The sequence below is a fragment of the Festucalex cinctus genome, chromosome 7 (assembly GCF_051991245.1).
Source record: "Festucalex cinctus isolate MCC-2025b chromosome 7, RoL_Fcin_1.0, whole genome shotgun sequence".
In the NCBI taxonomy this organism is placed as follows: domain Eukaryota; kingdom Metazoa; phylum Chordata; class Actinopteri; order Syngnathiformes; family Syngnathidae; genus Festucalex; species Festucalex cinctus.
The window spans coordinates 11,176,207-11,184,611 of NC_135417.1; the positions used below are offsets into that span (position 1 = coordinate 11,176,207).

Below are 8,405 nucleotides of genomic sequence, written 5' to 3' on the forward strand. Positions count from 1 at the left end.
TCACTTTAGGAGCTCCATACATAAATATATGCCTTAATAAATGTAAACACATCAGCCAGGCTCGATGATTTTGAAGTTGAGGAGAAAGTAGCTGAGCTGAGAAGGAGAGAGAGAGAGAGAGAGAGAGAGAGAGAGAGAGAGAGAGAGAGAGAGAGAGAGAGAGAGAGAGAGAGAGAGAGAGAGAGAGAGAGAGAGAGAGAGAGAGGACTGAATCCGCCCGCCCGAGCCAAAGTCCCCTAAGCAAGGGCACAGCTCCCGTTACAGCCTACTAATGGAGCAGGTCTATTTCAGTAGAATTGATTGACTACTTTCTTCCTCTGCGCGAGCAACTTTCTCATATCTGTGAGAAAATGGATCATAAGCACCTCACCCAACAAGAGCAGGCTGGTGAAGAGAAGACGGGATGATGTCGGTGGCAAGAACACTCCTCTGTTAACCCCCCCCTCAAATACTTGCTGGCTGTGGGACTGTCGCCAGCTCAGTCGAGGCGGGCGGGGTGGACAGACGGGATTTTTGCTTGCTGGTGTGAAATTCCAGATCAAACCTTTAGGGGGTGCAGTCATTCCACCCAGAAACTAAACAAGGCTGCCTTTGCTCTGTCATAACTGTCAAAAGCAAATCCGTCCCGGCTGATTGTTTTCATTGTGAAGAGAAGTGGTACGGCTGGTAACTTTTGACAGATTCCCTGAATAAGAAATGGGACAGGTTATGAAAATTTATCTGACAGGTAATACACTGCTGATTTGATACAAGTATGAAGCCGGATTATAAGGGTCACAGCCACTTTGGGGACTGCATTAATGATGGCTGCTAATTGATTTGACAGGCTCGGTAAGGCCTCTTGTTACACACGATATTTCTCTATACTCGCAGGGGTGTCCAAACTTTTTCATTTGAGGGCCACATACAGAAAATCAGAAGGACTCAAGGGCCACATAATGTTATGAAGAGAAATTGTGTTTCGTCCTAAAAATTGTACAAATAATTTATTTGTGCTTTTGCATATTTAGAAAAATGCTACAGTATATAAACCAATTTATTTGTAATATGGCAGTAGGGTTATTATAGTTTTGGAATTTTTCATTTTAGTTTTTATTTTGTTTTGTTTTTTTAATTTAGTTAGTTTTAATTAGTTTTCAGGGTGGTTCTGTTAGTTTTTTATTAGTTTTAGTTCTTTAATAAATGCTTAGTTTAGTTAGTTTCAGTATTAGATTTGTTTTTTTGCTTTTTTTTTAATGTGTATTACTTGTGCTCAATATTTAAAAAACACCATGGGCGCAACGTCATTATTCCGGTTTATATCAAAATAAATCTACTAAAAATCACATTTAAAATCATTCCCAAAGTCTCATGCGTTAAATTAATGACCAAAGACTAGAACGAAGGACATGTTTGCTATAATTATAGTTTTATTTTAGTTTTGTAAACATAAAATGTACTTTCAGTTAGTTTTCTTTTTTTTTTTTTTTTTTTTTTTTTTTTAAAAGCATCTTCGTTTTTATTTTATTTTGTTAATGAAATTGTTGATTTGAATTTTAGTTTTTTGTTAGTTTTAGTTAACTAAAATAACCTTTAATAGCACCTGTTTTTTTCGACACCCTCCCGTCTTACTTGAACCATCTCCAAACATTTTTGTTTGTATTTTATTTGAACTGAGTCAAATGCCATTTTTAGCATATGGCGCGGGCCACTAAAAAATGGCCGCAAATGGCCCCCGGGCCGTAGTTTGGACACCCCTTGACACACAAAATTTGACATTATACATTGTTGTATAATTTAGTTGTATACTTTTAAATGAACGCCGGGATTAAAAAAATCAAATCCACTCGTCGTCAGAAGTACACTCAAGCCGGCAAAGTCGCCGTCTTATTTAAACATCTGCTATAAAACACACTCATTGGCTTTCCCAGCCTCAGGCACGCAGCCCGAATGCGTGCGCGCTCGTGTGCAAGTGTGTGCGCGCGAGCGCTGAGATTTGTGGTGAATGCCCAATTATCTGATTATATATGTTTATTCCAATTCGTCCCTCCGGAGGACTGAGCGACGCATGGAGGAAAGCAGCCGCAAGACAGTCGACACGCAGCAGCTTTAAGTGGCGCGAGGAGAACTCTTTTAACCTTGTCACTTGCTGCGCCGCTTTCCAAATAATGTCCTCTCACCCGTTCGGAATGTGACTTTTGACTCACGATGATACAGTTATTTATTTTCATTGTGTACTCTTTTGCATTTGAGGAAACGGGATGCAGGACTTTTAATACAAACTGGATTAAATTAGCACATATACAGACATTCCATTTTTTTTTATTATTAATATTCTTATTTTGGATAATAAATGCTGCAAGTAAGGAAATTATATATATATATATATATATATATATATATATATATATATATATATATATATATATATATATATATATATATATATATATGTATGTATGAGGGGTGTCAAAATTAGTGCATTAATTTTGAGTTAAAGTTCTTTTCACGCCACAATTTTTTTATTTTTTATTCCAAATGCAACATAGCAGACAGGTCCACTTCAAAATCTAGATTTTTTTTTTTTTTTTTTTTTTTTTTTTTAATAATATGCATGTATTTGTGAAGACTGGGTTCAAGTTCTATTTTACAATTTAAAAAATGTGCAGAATTTCACAAATTCTAAAGATTAGATAGCGCACTCGTCTTTTTTTTTACAGTACATCTTTTTAATTTTAACTCAATTTTATGAATTATTATGAAATTGCTGTATTAACGACTAAAAATATGCAGCCATATTTCTATTAGTTTCTATTAGTTTGCCCCCACTTTTATGTTAATGAGTATGAAAACTTGGAAAAAAATAAAATTTTATTGTACATTTAAAACAGGTATTAAAATTTGGGATTAATCATGAGTAAACTATGGAAGTCATGCGATTAATTATGATTAAAAATAATTATCGCCTGACACCCCTAATATATACATATATATATATATATATATATATATATATATATATATATATATATATATATATATATATATAGTGTCAAAATTATTTTTGTACCGGGCGAATTCTAGTCGCAACGCAGAAGACATCAAAATTTAGCAGTAATAAATTTAATAATGATGCATATATTTGTGGAGACTGGGGTCAAGGTATATTTCACAATTTTAAAAATATGCACAATTTCCCAAATAACTTAATGTTAAAGATTAAATAGCTCTTAATATATGGGGGGAAAAAAAATAGCACGAAGCTGTCACCAGTCTTACAAATGCAATTGTGCCATCTTGTGGCAGAAAAATGACCTTCAACACAAATCAGTATCACACTAATTATTTACAGTACAGCACATCTTTTTAATTGTAACTCAATTTTATGAATTATTATGAAATTACTGTATCAATGACTAAAAGATGCAGCCATATTTCTATTAGCTTAAAAAAACTGTATTGTACATTTAGAACATATATAAAATTTGTGATTTATCTTGAGTTTACTATTGAAGTCATGCGGTTAAATATGAGCCAAAATTGTAATTATATATATATATATATATATATATATATATATACGTATATACGTATATATATATACGTATATATATATACGTATATACGTATACATATATACGTATATATATATACGTATATATATATATATATATATATATATATATATATATATATATATATATATATATATATATATATATATATATATATATATATATATATATATATATATATATATATATATATATATTCGAAATGTATGCGCTCGTGTTTGGGTGGCCACAGCTTTTAAACGTGTGCTCTCCGTCTTACAAAGCGTGTTTATCCGGCACATTTGAAAAGGGACGTGCTGAAGTTAATAAGCTTCAACTAACGTTTGCCTTTGATCAAGTTAAAGAAGAGCAAAAGGGGGGAATGGGGGGGGGGGGGGGGGCTCTCTGGCGAATGTCGATCCCCCATGGCTTTCTTCACACCTCGTACGCTTCTCTTCTGAACATGCCTGCGCTCACGCACGCAACACTCGCTGTGACACGTGCACGCCCTCCACACACACACACACACACATATCACCTCACCAACGAGAGAGGTTACAATCCAAGGTGACTCTCGCCCTATTGATCTCCAAACAGCAGCGCTGGAGAAACTGCAAAAAGAGCAGAAATAAGGGTTGCTAAAAAAAAAAAAAAAAAGGATAGATGCTTTTGGTAAGCTAACGTCAAATTATTAGACTGACAGTATGTGAAGGTAATTCATTCACTCCCAAAAACGTATAAATACGTCATATTTTAAATGTTTTAAGTGTCCCAAAGACGTGTTTTATTTATTTATTTATTTATTTATTTATTTATTTATTTATTTATTTATTTAATTATTTATTTATTTATTTTTTAAATGCCAGAGCATAGAGAAGGCTTTGATGCAGTCTCTCTACTGCAGAAAATGGTTGAGTGGCAGCAGAGTATAAGAGATCAACCGGGCCATGTTAAAACCAGCTGATTTCCCCACAGTTCTAAGCAGATTTGTGAATAATGATGAAACTTAGCTATGTTCTATTGCTAATTTCTGCACAGCGGAAACGGATAAGAATATACTTTTTTTTTTTCCTGATAAAAGAAGAGACTCTAATCTCTCTTTTGGTAGGTTCCATATTTTTTTTTTATAGCAATAGAACATAACATTCCGCGGGCCTTGCAAAATCAGTCAAAATCCAGGAAAACACTTCTGTGAACATGGCTGGGAGTGAATGAGTTAACACTTTTACTGCCACACATTATCAAAAAAAAACCTTTCATATGACAAAGGCTTTGATTATTCACGAAAAGAGTTACAATGCTTCCATCTGCTGGCCATAGTTAGTGTTTTTGATTCCACAACGCATTGACCAGGCAGTGCTGCATTTAGACGTTGCACTGAGGAAAAAAAAACAAAAAACTTCGTTGACGTCTTTTAACGTTTATGGCAGCATACGTCCTGATTTTACTCATCGTTATTAAACGTTTTTGGCGGTCAAAGAGTTAAACAGATTTTTATTTCATAGTTACATCTCTGTGAGAGACGTTTGGTCCATATTGCGAAATTTGGCTTGGCCGATGGTGCATGTGAGCTTATCGCGCATCATTTGCGTGTCACCGAGGTTAATGCATCAGCGTCGTTTAAATAAATGTCATTTGCTCATTCGGAGTGTCCATTAGAAGCAAGCCACATGGGAAAAAAAATAAAAAATGACTAGCCATCATGTTCATCAAGAAGTCAATCAATGGTAACCTGCTCTTCCCTTGAACGGACTCCAGTTGAGGTCAGCACTTTGATTCTTCAAACATCGGCACATTGATCGTCTGACGGACATCCAAACCGCTTTTAATGGTCCGCTTTAAAAAATGTTGTTTGTATTGATTGCATTTGATTTTGAATTGCACACAACACAAGGCTGTTTTTTTTTTCAAATTATTTTGCTAAATGATTACCGAGAAAATTCTGATTGATCATCTATAGTAATTCACCTTTGTTTGACAGTGAATGAATTGTTTTATAATAAAGTGTCATTCCTTTTGATTTTTTAGTTTCTAATTGTTTTTTGTTTTTTTTAAAGGCCCAGCTAAATTAAATGGCTTTTTTTTTTTGTCCCGCAGCTATTGATTTAAACAAATGAAGACAATACATGAATTAGGATTTCATTAAAAAAAAAAAAAAAAAAAAAAAGAGACCTATATTAACTCATTCACTCCCAACCCCATTAGCTCCCGGCTGTTTTACTAAATTTTGACAAATTTTGCAAGGCCCACCCGACTATTGTGTTCTATCGCTATGAAAACATGGAACCTACCAAAAGAAAGATTAGAGTCAGGGGAAAAAAAAAAGTATATTTATATCTGTTTCTGTTTTGCAGCAATTTCAATTAGAATATAGCTAAGTTTCATGATTATTCACATTCCTGGTGAAAACGAGTAGGGAAAAGAGTTTTTTGCAACATGGCCTGGTTGATCTCTTATACTCTGCTGCCACCTGCTGGCCGGTTTTGTAATAACTACCATTGCTTCAAGCATTCTCTTCAGTTCCGAGGTTGCATCAAACGCCTTCTGTATGCTCTAGCATAAAACAACATTAAAAAACAAAAACAAAAAACAAAAACGTATAAATACGTCTTTGGGAGCAAATGAGTTAATTTCTTAATATATATGCATTTTAACAAAGTCGAGTTTTGCGCATAACATCCAACTCATCATTTGTTGTTCGTTCGCCCACCGCACAAGCGACACAGTGGAAGTGCTGGAGAGCGAGTGGAATGGGAGAATGGAGAGTCTCCGGGGGAAATGAATGGTTGGAATGCGCGCTGAAGCTCATTGAATGAGCCGCACGCTGGGCCGGGGGTGTTCGGGAACTTTTGTGTCAAGGCAACGGGGGTCACAGCAGTTATGACTGACACTAAAAACAACATTTCTTACACTTGTTAAAGACCGTAGCCCACCTCGATGAAGAATTGGTTAGATGGTTAATTTTGTATGTTTTTGAGTGAGATATGGTATTTTGCTTGATTAATAAGAAAATAGGTGAGCTGGCCACTAATGGTTTAGTTGCACATTCGCCTGATTTTGGTGCAGGCAGTGTGGCTTTAATTCTTACATGCAGTCAAAATTTGGGTTATGGTCACAATTCTGGATTCTGAAACATTGAAGATAACCGATTTACATGCGTGTGAGCAGATGTTTAGTCTACTTATTTATGTATTTATCTATTCACTACTTCTTATTTATTTACTGATGTCGAATGTCTTTACTTGTAAAACAAAAAACAAAAAACAACAACCTGTATTCGCACTTCAAAACGTTTGCTTTGTTCTTGTTTAGCGCAAAACTGATGTTTGTTTATGTACAGCACTTTGTGTGCAGCAACGCCTGTTCTTAAAGCACTTTATGAATTATGCTGAGTTGAGTTGAGTTGAGTCGGCGCACGTCTTATAAATAGTGTTGACCCGATTTTTTTGCCCCCCCAATACCGATTCCAATACCCAGCTTTGCAGTATCGGCCGATACCGATACCGTACCGATACCTAAGTTTTTTTGTTTTTTTTTCCTCAACATGAAAAAGCCGTCCTGCCATTGGTTGAGAGCATTCAAGGGCCAATAGGATATCTTCGATCGGCATGCAGTGAGCATGTCACATATCAGTGAATGTCGTGCACCAGCAAGACACAAGATGCTGCATCCAAAATCCTATATTAGTGTTGGAATTAATGCTATCGCCATGTTACTTGTGAGTACTCACCGATACCGATAGCACTGTTTTAATGCAGTATCGGTATCGAAACAACACTACTTATAAACTCGCATATATGTGTGTATATATATATATATATATATATATATATATATATATATATATATATATATATTTAAATATATAAAGGGTGGGACGGTACGGGTAAACCACGATTATATATATATATATATATATATATATATATATATATATATATATATATATATATATATATATATATATATATATATATATATATATATATATACACACACACACACTGTGGCATTTTCAGCGCAGAGACAGAAAATAATAAGAAAATGCCGCGGAGAAATCCATTTTTTCAAGCTAGGCTCGTTTAGCGAGTGGCAATGTAAGATGGCCTAGTCCAAGATTCCTTGAGAATAGAGCATTCACAGAAAAACAAGCCAAAGTTCTAAGTTCTGTTCAAAGGAAGCTCCCCTGATTGCGTTTATATGACCAAATGTTCGGGTTAGAAAAGGTGTACCCCAGGGGTCATATTCAGGTCTTTTTTAAAACCCAAAAACAAGAGCACATTCGGGTTTTATTGATGCCTTTCGTCTAAAAGTCAGTTCGGAAAAGGCTCAAGTTGCCGCAACCCTTGAATAGGATAAAAATTGGATGACAACTGAACCCTGGTACTGCCTTGCTGGTCTGCCTTAAGTTTTCATTGCTCCCTGAACACATATCAATCCCTTTAATAGTGAGCTCACTGGCTGATAGTATAATTAGACTAACATCTCTTTTAGGACTCTATTGAGCATTGCAATTAGTAGCAGATTAATGGGCAGTGAAGCCTCGGCTCCTCAAGAGCAGCACCACCAGTGACCCACTGTTACCTTCAGCTGTGCACCGCCCAGAGGCAAGGAAGAGCGGGTGAAGTGGGGGCGGTGTGGTGGGGGGGGGGGGGGGGGGGGGTTGCGGCATCGCTGAGAGTTGCCCGTGTATCTTGCGGGTTGGAGAGTCAATGAGATGCGTGAGTGTGGTTTTTGAAAATGCCTTAAATAGTTGAAATGGAGAAAAGAGGGGTTTGAGGGCCTGCGTTTGTGAGGTGTATAGAAACAAGGAGGAGGTCAATGATGTGTGCGTGTGTTTGCAGAGAGAGAGTCGCTCCGGGTCCTATGGAG

General features: G+C 36.0%; 1 protein-coding gene across 1 annotated transcript in view; it reads right to left on the reverse strand.

Moving 5' to 3' along the window:
- adamts16 (ADAM metallopeptidase with thrombospondin type 1 motif, 16) overlaps positions 1–473 on the reverse strand; it is a 129,048-nt gene extending 128,575 nt beyond the window's left edge. Inside the window, exon 1 of the mRNA XM_077527450.1 lies at positions 371–473. The gene's annotated coding sequence lies outside the window, so the exon portion shown is untranslated. The remainder of the gene's footprint in view (positions 1–370) is intronic.
- Between the last annotated feature and the right edge of the window lie 7,932 nt (positions 474–8,405).